Genomic DNA, 12,157 nt, shown 5'->3' with positions numbered 1-12,157 from the left:
TTACTTGTTTATAGTGCATAGTCAGTTCTTTAATTTCTTCATTAGTTCAATTATTATAATTTTGCATGTTCTTTTATTGCTTTATATGTTCATCTCTTTATTGAAAACTCCTTGATCACTACAATCAAAATTGTACACTCATTGGTTTCAAGTGTCCTTGGGAGACGACCCGGGAATTAAACACTCCTGGTTTTGAATTGGTTTTGAATTGTGACATTTTTTAATTCAAACTTTGGTCGAGAGTTGATTGTGGGTTTGGGTTTATACTTGCAACGCCAACTCTATTTTTAAGGAAAATTCCTAGACCTACTACCGGCTCCCACCAAGTTTTTGGCGCTGTTGTCGGGGAATCACTTTAAGTGCAATGAGTGTTATAATTTTGGTTATTGTAAATATGTAAATAGTGTGAATATTTGATTTTGGTTTGCTACTTGGCACTAATTGTAGATACTACTTCTCTCTCTAGTTAATCTTAGTAGTTGTTGATTATTAAGTTGGTTCTTATTTACTTGCCTATTTTTGTTTTGCTTTTCATAATTGCATGCTTTCATTGCCTCCTCAGTTGAATGACACGGTCGCTTCCAGACCCGAGCTTGGCCACTTTTGATCTGGAAATTGAAAGAACTTTAACTCGTATAAGGCAAGCTCGGCGTCGGCTAGCTTTTGTGAATAGTTAATCGGGCTCTCTTGAGGAGCACACCAATTCACTATCACCATCAATCTGTGACCATCATTCTTCAATCAATGAGGAGACCATATATTCATCTGTGGGGAGTACTGAAATCTCTTTGAGTGACTCAGGCGACACCGTCATGGCGGACCCACCTTGTAGAGTCACCTTGAAGGAAGCCGAAGCTCCTGATATTAATTTGCAACCGCTTCAAATTCGGTATCCGGCTTTGGATCTGAATTTTGAGCTCAAGACTAGCACGATAAACGTGCGCCATGATGAGCGGATAATTTATACGCTTTTTGTCATTGTTTTTACATAGTTTTCAGTATGATTTAGTTAGTTTTTAGTATATTTTTATTAGTTTTTAATTAAAAATCACATTTCTGGACTTTACTATGAGTTTGTGTGTTTTTCTGTGATTTCAGATATTTTCTGGCTGAAATTGAGGGACCTGAGCAAAAATCAGATTCAGAGGTTGAAGAAGGACTGCAGATGCTGTTGGATTCTGATCTCCCTGCACTCAAAGTGGATTTTCTGGAGTTACAGAACTCCAAATGGTGCGCTTCTAATTGTGTTGGAAAGTAGACATCCAGGGCTCTCCAGCAATATATAATAGTCCATACTTTGCCCGAGTTTAGATGATGCAAACTGGCATTGAACGCCAGTTCCATGTTGCAGTCTGGTGTTCAGCGCCAGAAACAAGTTGCAAAGTGGAGTTCAATGCCAGAAACACGTTACAAACTGGTGTTCAACTCCAAGAATGACCTCTAGACGTGTAAAGCTCAATGCTCAGTCCAAGTACACACCAAGTGGTCCCCGAAAGTGGATTTCTGCACCATTTACTTATCTCTGTATACCCTAGTAACTAGTTTAGTATAAATAGGACTTTTTATTATTGTATTTACATCTTCGGATCAGATCTTTGATTAGTTTTATGCTATCTTAGACCTTTAGGGTGGCTGGCCATTCGGCCATGCCTAAACCTTCATCACTTATGTATTTTCAACGGTAGAGTTTCTACACACCATAGATTAAGGTGTGGAGCTCTGCTATTCCTCATGAATTAACACAAAGTACTACTGTTTTTCTATTCAATTCAACTTATTCCGCTTCTAAGATATTCATTCGCACTTTAACATGAATGTGATGATCGTGACACTCATCATCATTCCCTATGAACGTGTGCCTGACAACCACTTTCGTTCTACCTTCGATTGAATGAGTATCTCTTGGATTTCTTAATCAGAATCTTCGTGGTATAAGTTAGAACCCATGGATGGCTATTCTTGAGATCCAGAAAGTCTAAACCTTGTCTGTGGTATTCCGAGTAGGATCCGGGAAGGGATGGCTGTGACGAGCCTCAAACTTGCGAGTGCTGGGCGTAGTGACAGACGCAAAAGGATGGTGAATCCTATTCCAGTATGATCGAGAACCTCCAGACGATTAGCCATGCAGTGACAGTGCATCGGACCATTTTCACAGAGATGATGGGAAGTATCCATTGACAACGGTGATGCCCTGCACAAAGCTTGCCATGGAAAGGAGTAAGATTGATTGGATGAAGACAGCAGGAAAGCAGAGGTTCTGAGGAACGAAAGCATCTCTATACGCTTATCTGAAATTCTCATCAATGAATTACATGAGTACCACTATCCTATTTTATATTTCATTTATCTTTTACTTATCAATTCATAAAACCAGTTGAATCCGCCTGACTGAGATTTACAAGGTGACCATAGCTTGCTTCATACCGACAATCTCCGTGGGATCGACCCTTACTCACGTAAGGTTTATTACTTGGACGACCCAGTGCACTTGCTGGTTAGTTGTACGAAGTTGTGAAACAAAATTAAGAATATGAGCGTGCGTATGAAGTTTTTAGCGCCATTACCAAGGAAGTAAAGGTCACGATTTCGCACACCAAGTTTTTGGCGCCGTTGCCGGGGATTGTTCGAGTTTGGACAACTGACGGTTCATCTTGTTGCTCAGATTAGGTAATTTTGTTTTAATTTTAAGATTTTTATTTCTTATTTTCGAAAAATACAAAAAAATAATTTCTTCTTTTTCGTTTTTTCCAATTAGTTTTCGAAAAAAAAATATTATTTTACATTAATTTATGTTCTTCAGAATTTTTAAGAATGAATTCTAGAGTTTCATGAAAAATGTTGGAGCCTGGCTGGCTGCAAAGCCATGTCTAAATTCTTTTAGACTAAGGCTTCCAAACCATCATCACAAGAGCAAGCTAGTTGTTCCTAATCCATCTGCTGCTGTATGACTGATGTGTATTCTAAAGCTTGGCTGGCCATTGGCCATGTCTAGTGTTTTGGACCGGAGCTTTCACTGAAAGCTTGGCTGGCTAGTGAGCCATGTCTAATTCCTGGGCTGAAGCTTTAGACTAAGAGTACAAGATTCCTGGAATTCATATTAAAAAAATTTTGAAATCCTTATTTTTTTTTCAAATAAATTTTCGAAAAAAATATCACAAAAAATTTAATAAAATCATAAAATCAAAAATAATTTTATGTCTTTCTTGTTTGAGTCTTGTGTCAATTTTTAAGTTTGGTGTCAATTGCATCTTTTCAATTTTCCAAAACTTTATTTTCGAAAATTTCATGCATTGCATTCTTCATGATCTTCAAGTTGTTCTTAGCCAGTCTTCTTGTTTGATCTTCATATTTTCTTGTTTTGTGTCCTTTCTTGTTTTTCATATGCATTCTTGAAACATTAGTGTCTAAATATTAAAAATTTTAAAGTTTGGTGTCTTGCATGTTTTTCTTTTCTTGAAAATTTTTCAAAAAAATAAGTTCTTGGTGTTCATCTTGACATTCAAAGTGTTCTTGGTGTTCATCTTGAAACTCATAGTATTCTTGCATGCATCTTTTATTTTAATCCAAAATTTTTATGTTTTGCATCAATTTTATGTTTTTCTCTCTCTTCATTAAAAATTCAAAAATAAAAAAATTATCTTTCCCTTATTTAACTCATAATTTTCGAAAAATTTGATTTGATTTAGTCAAAAGTTTTTAAAATTTAGTTGTTTCTTATGAGTCAAATCAAATTTTCAATTTGAAAATCTTATCTTTTTCAAAATCTGTTTCAAAAATCAAATCTTTTTCATCTTTCTTATTTATTTTCGAAAATTTTAAAAATATTTTTCAAAAATCTTTTTCTTAATTTTATCTCATAATTTTCGAAAAAATATTATCAACAATTAATGTTTTGATTAAAAAATTTCAAGTTTGTTACTTGCTTGTTAAGAAAGATTCAAACTTTAAGTTCTAGAATCATATCTTGTGATTACTTGTGAGTCAAGTCATTAATTTTGATTTTAAAATTCAAATCTTTTTCAAACTAATTTTAATCATATCTTTCTATCATATCTTTTTAAATCATGTCTTTTTCAAAAATTTGATTTTAAAATATCTTTTCTAACTTCTTATCTTCTTATCTTTTCAAAATTGATTTTCAAATCTTTTTTAACTAACTAATTGACTTTTGTTTCTTTCTTATCTTTTTCAAAACTGTCCAACTAACTTTCTACCTTTAATTCTCGAAAAAATCCCTCCTTTTTTCTCAAAATTCCTTTTTAATTAACTAATTGTTCTAAATTTTAATTTTTAATTTAATTTCAAACTTTGATTTTCGAAATTTAACTTTAATTTTTAATTTTTATTTTAATTTATTTTCAAAATTCTCTCACCTCTCATCTCCTTCAATTTATTTATTCATCTACTAACACTTCTCTTCCACCCAAAAATTCGAACCCCATCCTCCTCTGAGTTCGAATTCTTCTCTTCTTCATTCTTTTTTTCTTTTCTTCTACTCACACAAGGAAACCTCTATACTGTGGTAAAAAGGATCCCTATTATTATTTTCTGTTCCCTTCTTTTTCATATGAGTAGGAGCAAGGACAAGAACATTCTTGTTGAAGCAGATCCTGAACCTGAAAGGACTCTGAAGAGGAAGCTAAGGGAAGCTAAAGCACAACTCTCTGGAGAAAATCTGACAGAAATTTTTGAAAAAAAAGAAGACAATATGGCCGAAAATAATAATAATGCAAGGAGGATGCTTGGTGACTTCACTGATGCAACAGAATCTCAATTTCTGCCATTGGAGCAAACAACTTTGAGCTTAAACCTCAATTAGTTTCTCTGATGCAACAGAACCGCAAGTTTCATGGACTTCCATCTGAAGATCCTTTTTAGTTCTTGACTGAATTCTTGCAGATCTGTGATACTGTTAAGACCAATGGGGTTGATCCCGAGGTCTACAGGCTTATGCTTTTCCCGTTTGTTGTAAGAGACAGAGCTAGAGTGTGGTTGGACTCTCAACCCAAAGATAGCCTGAACTCTTGGGATAAGCTGGTCACGGCTTTCTTAGCCAAGTTCTTTCCTCCTCAAAAGCTTAGCAAGCTTAGAGTGGATGTTCAAACCTTCAGACAGAAAGAAGGAGAATCCCTCTATGAAGCTTGGGAGAGATATAAGGAACTGACCAAAAAGTGTCCTTCTGACATGCTTTCAGAATGGACCATCCTGGATATATTCTATGATGGTCTATCTGAGTTATCAAAGATGTCACTGGACCATTCTGCAGGTAGATCCATCCACCTAAAGAAAACGCCTGCAGAAGCTCAAGAACTCATTGACATGGTTGCAAATAACCAGTTCATGTACAATTCTGAAAGGAATCCTGTGAATAATGGGACGCCTATGAGGAAGGGAGTTCTTGAAATTGATACTCTGAATGCCATATTGGCTCAGAATAAAATATTAACTCAGCAATTCAATATGATCTCTCAGAGTCTGAATGGATTGAAGGAATCATCCAACAGTACTAAAGAGGCATCTTCTGAAGAAGAAGCTTACGATCCTGAGAACCCTGCAATAGTAGAGGTGAATTACATAGGTGAACCTTATGGAAACACCTATAACCCCTCATGGAGAAATCATCCAAATTTCTCATGGAAGGATCAACAAAAGCCTCAACAATGCTTTAATAATGGTGGAAGAAACAGGTTTAGCAATTGCAAGCCTTTTCCATCATCCACTCAGTAAAAGACAGAGAGTTCTGAGCAGACCCCATCTAGCTTGGCAAACATAGTCTCTGATCTATCTAAGGTCACTCTAAGTTTCATGAATGAAACAAGGTCCTCCATTAGAAATTTGGAAGCACAAGTGGGCCAGCTGAGTAAAAGGGTCACTGAAACTCCTCCTAGTACTTTCCCAAGCAATACAGAAGAAAATCCAAAAGGAGAGTGCAAGGCCATTGAATTGACCATCATGGCCGAACCTACAAGGGAGGAAGAGGACGTGAATCCCAGTGAGAAAGACCTCCTAGGACGTCCAGTGATCAACAAGGAGTTTCCCTCTGAGGAACCAAAGGAATCTGAGGCTCATCTAGAGACGATAGAGATTCCAATGAACCTCCTTATGCCATTCATGAGCTCTGATGAGTATTCTTCTTCTGAAGAGAATGAGGATGTTACTGAAGAGCAAGTTGCCAAGTACCTTGGTGCAATCATGAAGCTGAATGCCAAATTATTTGGTAATGAGACTTGGAAAGATGAACCTCCCTTGCTCACCAATGAACTGAGTAATCTGGATCAACTGAGATTGCCTCAGAAGAAACAGGATCCTGGAAAGTTCTTAATACCTTGTACCATAGGCACCATGACCTTTGAAAAGGCTCTATGTGACCTTGGGTCAGGGATAAACCTCATGCCCCTCTCTGTAATGGAGAAACTGAGAATCTTTGAGGTGCAAGCTGCCAGAATCTCATTAGAGATGGCAGACAACTCAAGAAAACAAGCTTATGGACTAGTGGAGGACGTGTTAGTAAAGGTTGAAGGCCTTTACATCCCTGCTGATTTCATAATCCTAGACACTTGGAAGGATGAGGATGAATCCATCATCCTTGGAAGACCCTTCCTAGCCACAGCAAGAGCTATGATTGATGTAGATAGAGGAGAATTGATCCTTCAACCGAATAAGGACAACCTTGTGTTTAAAACCCAAGAATCCCCTTTTGTAACAATGGAGAGGAAGCATAGAAAGCTTCTCTCAGTACAGAGTTAACTAAAGTCCCCACAGTCAAACTCTAAGTTTGGTGTTGGGAGGCCTCAGCCAAACTCTAAGTTTGGTGTTGAACTCCCATATCCAAACTCTAATTTTGGTGTTGGGAGTCTATAAAATTGACCTGATCACCTGTGTGGCTCCATGAGAGCCCACTGCCAAGCTATTGACATTAAAGAAGCGCTTGTTGGGAGGCAACCCAATTTTTATTTATCTAATTTTATTTTTATTTTTAATGTTCTTTCATGTTTTATTAGGTTCATGATCATGTGGAGTCACAAAATAAATACAAAAATTAAAAATAGAATAAAAAACAGCAGAAGAAAAATCACACCCTGGAGGAAGGACTTACTGGCGTTTAACGCCAGTAAGGAGCATCTGGCTGGCGTTTAACGCCAGAACAGAGCATGGATCTGGCGTTGAACGCCAGAAACAAGCAACATCCTGGCGTTCAAACACCAAGAATGCACCCTGAGAAGAGCTGGCGCTGAACGCCAGAAACAAGCATAGAACTGGCGTTCAACGCCAGAAACATGCTGCATCTGGGCGTTGAACGCCCAGAACAAGAATCAATTCAGCGTTTAAATTCCAGAAATGCATGCAAAGGCGTTTTACATGCCTAATTGGTGCAGGGATGTAAATCCTTGACACCTCAGGATATGTGGACCCCACAGGATCATCTCAGCATCTGTGGACCCTACAGGATCCCCACCTACCTCCACTTATAATCTTCCCTCTTCTCAACATTCATCCTCTCTTCCCAATAAACACCCTTCCCTATACTCACATCCATCCACTCTTCCCCATAAACCCCACCTACCTTCAAAATTCAAAATCACTTTCCCACTCACTCTCACCCATATAGCCGAATACACACATCCCTCCATCTCCTCCATATCTTCTTCTTCTTCTTCTTCTATTCTTTCTTCTTTTGCTCGAGGGCGACCAACATTCTAAGTTTGGTGTGGTAAAAGCATAGCTTTTTTGTTTTTCCATAACCATTCATGGCACCTAAGGTCAGAGAAACCTCTAGAAAGAGGAAAGGGAAGACAAAAGCTTCCACCTCCGAGTCATAGGAGATGGAGAGATTCATCTCAAGGGTCTATAGCTCAGTGGTAGAACATTTGACTGCAAATCAAGAGATCCCTGAGATACCTCAGGGGATGCATTTTCCTCCACACAATTATTGGGGACAACTAAGGATGGAGCACCAAAAGCACTCCATCACCCTCCATGAAATTAGAGAAGATCAAAGAGCAATGAGGGAGGAGCAACAAAGACAAGGAAGAGACATAGAAGAGCTCAAGGACATCATTGGTTCCTCAAGAAGGAAACGCCACCATCACTAAGGTGGACTCATTCCTTGTTCTTAAATTTTCTATTTTTCATTTTCTTATGTTAAATGTTTATCTATGTTTGTGTCTTTATTACATGATCATTACTGTCTAAGTGTCTATGCCTTAAAGTAGTGAATATGAATCCATCACCTCTCTTAAATGAACAATGTTTTAAAAACAAAAGAACAAGAAGTACATGGTTTCGAATCCATCCTTGAAACTAGTTTAATTATTTTGATGTGGTGACAATACTTTTTGTTTTCTGAATGAATGATTGAACAGTGCATATGTCTTTTGAATTTGATGTTTAAGAATGTTAAATATGTTGGCTCTTGAAAGAATGATGACAAGGAGACATGTTATTTGATAATCTGAAAAATCATAAAAATGATTCTTGAAGCAAGAAAAAGCAGTGAATACAAAAGCTTGCAGGAAAAAAAAGAAAAAAAAAAGAAAAAAAATGGCGAAGAAAAAAGAGAGAAAGAAAAAGAAAAAGCAAGCAGAAAAAGCCAAAAGCTCTTAAAACCAAAAGGCAAGAGCAAAAAGCCAATAGCCCTTAAAACCAAAAGGCAAGGGTAAATAAAAAGGATCCAAGGCTTTGAGCATCAGTAGATAGGAGGGCCTAAAGGAATAAAATCCTGGCCTAAGCGGCTAAACCAAGCTGTCCCTAACCATGTGCTTGTGGCGTGAAGGTGTCAAGTGAAAACTTGAGACTGAGCGGTTAAAGTCAAGGTCCAAAGCAAAAAAAGAGTGTGCTTAAGAACCCTGGACACCTCTAATTGGGGACTTTAGCAAAGCTGAGTCACAATCTGAAAAGGTTCACCCAGTTATGTGTCTGTGGCATTTATGTATCTGGTGGTAATACTGGAAAACAAAGTGCTTAGGGCCACGGCCAAGACTTATAAAGTAGTTGTGTTCAAGAATCAACATACCGAACTAGGAGAATCAATAACACTATCTGAACTCTGAGTTCCTATAGATGCCAATCATTCTGAACTTCAATGGATAAAGTGAGATGCCAAAACTATTCAAGAGGCAAAAAGCTACAAGTCCCGCTCATCTGATTGGAGCTATGTTTCATTGATATTTTGAAATTTATAGTATATTCTCTTCTTTTTATCCTATTTGATTTTCAGTTGCTTGGGGACAAGCAACAATTTAAGTTTGGTGTTGTGACGAGCGGATATTTTATACGCTTTTTGGCATTGTTTTTACATAGTTTTCAGTATGATTTAGTTAGTTTTTAGTATATTTTTATTAGTTTTTAATTAAAAATCACATTTCTGGACTTTACTATGAGTTTGTGTGTTTTTCTATGATTTCAGGTATTTTCTGGCTGAAATTGAGGGACTTGAGCAAAAATCAGATTCAGAGGTTGAAGAAGGACTGCAGATGCTGTTGGATTCTGACCTCCCTGCACTTAAAGTGGATTTTCTGGAGCTACAAAACTCCAAAGGATCACACTCAACCCAAGAATGCCAAGGAGTTGGAGATCTTCCTCCTTGGAGAAGTTTCTAAGTGACCAATGAAGCCATGCAAAGTCCAACTTAGGACTCTAAACCAAAGTGCTTGGTTGGAGATACCTCACCATGGTAACATTGTTCCAACTCTATCTTTTGTTTATAGCTTTTTGAATTATTTACTTGTGATATGATGATTAGCTTAGGTTTGGCTTGATAATTTTGAGTTGAATAAGTTGAATTGCTTGTGGATTATGCACTTGTGCTTGTTTGAATGATTTGGGGTTGGCATGTTGATATGCTTAGAGTAGGTACCTTAGTTTTGAAAAGAAATTTTTTTTTGTGAAACAAGGCATCTGTGCGTGCACACAACGCTGCATTTTTCGCCATCTGTGCGGCCGCACAAGACTGTGCGTCCGCACACTCCTTTAAATGCCCTCTGGTTGCAGCGCTAGCACAGCATGTGCGTGCGCGCTGCTCTGTTTTCTGTGACCTGAGCGTGCGCACAGCCTTGTGTGTACGCACATGTTCCCTTTCTTGCGTTATCTGTGCGGCCGCACAGACGTGTGCGTCCGCACACCAATTGGAAACCCCTCTGGTGCGAGCGAGGGAACGGCCTGTGCGCGTGAACAACCTCCCCCAATTTTTGCCCCTGTGCGTGCGCACGGACCTGTGTGCGCACGCACACAAAAAAAACCTTTCTGTGCGAGCGTACGTCTTTGTGCGCCCACACGCCTTAGTGCAACCCCTCTGCTGGGGGCGACCGCACGCTCTGTGCGCTTGCATCCCTTCCCTTTTCGTATTCTGTGCGTACGCACCAGATTATGCGTATGCACACACCCCTCTGATTTGCGACGTCTGTGCACGCGCTCCCTTCTGTGCGTTTGCTCACTCTGATATATCCTCTCTGGTCGCAGGGATCACGCTGTATGCGTTCGCACCCTTCTAATTGTTGCTTTCTGTGCGTCCGCACAAGCCTTTGTGCGCCCGCACACATCTCGTTTTGGGCGTTAATAGGGTAACCTGCCCTGTCGAGAGCCAGTTCTCTTCTTTTCTCCTTTTCCTTTTCTCTTCATCGCTGCTCTCTCTCTTCTTCGCCCAGCCTTCGGTGATCCTTTCGCCGGCCACCGCCGGCAACCTCTCTCTCTCTCTTTCTCTTACTTCTCTTTTCTTTTCTTTCTCTCTTTCTCTTCTCTTTTCTTTCTTCACCACCGGTGAGTTCCCTCGTCCAGTGCTTTTCCTTTTTTTCCAGCGAACCCAACCGCCGTGAGCTTACAGTGGTTATAACAAGTGCCATTGTTCCTCCCTAATTCTTGTTCTCTTCAACCTCTATACCTCAAGTTCTTGTTTTTCCTTTCTTTTTATGTTAATTTTTGCAATTGTTTTCATTTTCTTTTCCGTTGCATAAATTAAATTTATTGCCGTTTTTGTTTTCGTTTGTATTGCAAAGTGTTGATGCTTGATTGTTGGGTTGATTATGATCAAGTTTGAGCTTAATTGTGATGAAATTGCACAATGCATACCACATGTTCGATGAAATGCCTCAATGAATATTTTGTTTGATTCATATGACTTGGCCATCATATGCTTTCAATTTTTTCTTTTGTTAGGCATATTGTATGAACTGTGCAACTTCAATTTTGAATTTTGATGTTGATAAAATTGTTTTATCAATGCATTTACTTGCTTGTATGCTTTAAGCTCAACCACCCACATCTTTCAAGACTTGTGTACTTTGCTAATGGGTGATTTTAGTTGCAAATGCATTGTGTTTGTGGAATCTAAGTTTCATTGTTCATCTTGGAATTCCAATTGGGTAACCACTTTACAAATATTCAACTTTTGATGGTGTCTTGATCAAACGTCTTTTGGCTGTAAGTTAAGAACATTGTACATGTGATTACCACTTCTTGAGAATGAACAATTGACATTTTCCCTTTGAATAAATGGTTATTGTTCTTGTACAACCTTTTTTTCAATGAACTTTTATGCCGACAACTTCAATGACCATTTCATTCAAAGAATTCAAGGAATCAAATGGTGCTTGCTTGAAGTTGCTTTCATATCGATGCATTATATTTGCAACTTGAGCACTAATTTGCTAAGCTTTGAACTTTGAGTTGCTTAAGAGTGTGATTGTCATTGTGTCCGGCCGGTGTGTGTGTTCCAACTGCGCGCACCATTGAAATATACACACCGCCTTACTTGTTAATCACACTATTTTCAAGCTTCCAATTAAGAATTTAGTTTTCTTGACTTCATTACTGCTTTTTCATTGATCTTAATTTATTGTTGTCCTATGGTCTTGAAATCGTCACTTTACCGGTTGTGCAACCTACAACCCGCCCATCCAGACTTTATTTCATGGATCGCCCGAGTGATAACCCGAATGTCTTGGTCAACTAGAGAGCTGAGTTCCAATATGAAAAATTTGAGAAAAGGTCAATCCATTGGGAGCGGACGCTTAAGGTTCCGAGCAAGTACAAATCGGTCATCCATGAACAGATTGCCTCACTTCATTGGGAGTTTCTTGAGCAAGACCCAATTGAAGTTAATGAAACCATGGTGCGGGAATTCTACGCTAACTACCAAACTTGGGAAGCGGAGTCGGTATTC

At 38.5% G+C, this 12,157-nt stretch overlaps 1 non-coding gene across 1 annotated transcript; it reads right to left on the bottom strand.

The window, feature by feature from the left end:
• Positions 1-5,082: 5,082 nt before the first annotated feature.
• Positions 5,083-5,190, bottom strand: LOC112746716 (small nucleolar RNA R71). Its single transcript, XR_003174585.1, has one exon. It is a non-coding gene; the product is annotated as a small nucleolar RNA R71 (small nucleolar RNA).
• Positions 5,191-12,157: the final 6,967 nt, after the last annotated feature.

The sequence above is a fragment of the Arachis hypogaea genome, chromosome 14, assembly GCF_003086295.3.
Source record: "Arachis hypogaea cultivar Tifrunner chromosome 14, arahy.Tifrunner.gnm2.J5K5, whole genome shotgun sequence".
NCBI lineage: Eukaryota > Viridiplantae > Streptophyta > Magnoliopsida > Fabales > Fabaceae > Arachis > Arachis hypogaea.
Note: the sequence above shows the minus strand (reverse complement) of the source record. Positions and strands in the feature narration are given on the sequence as shown.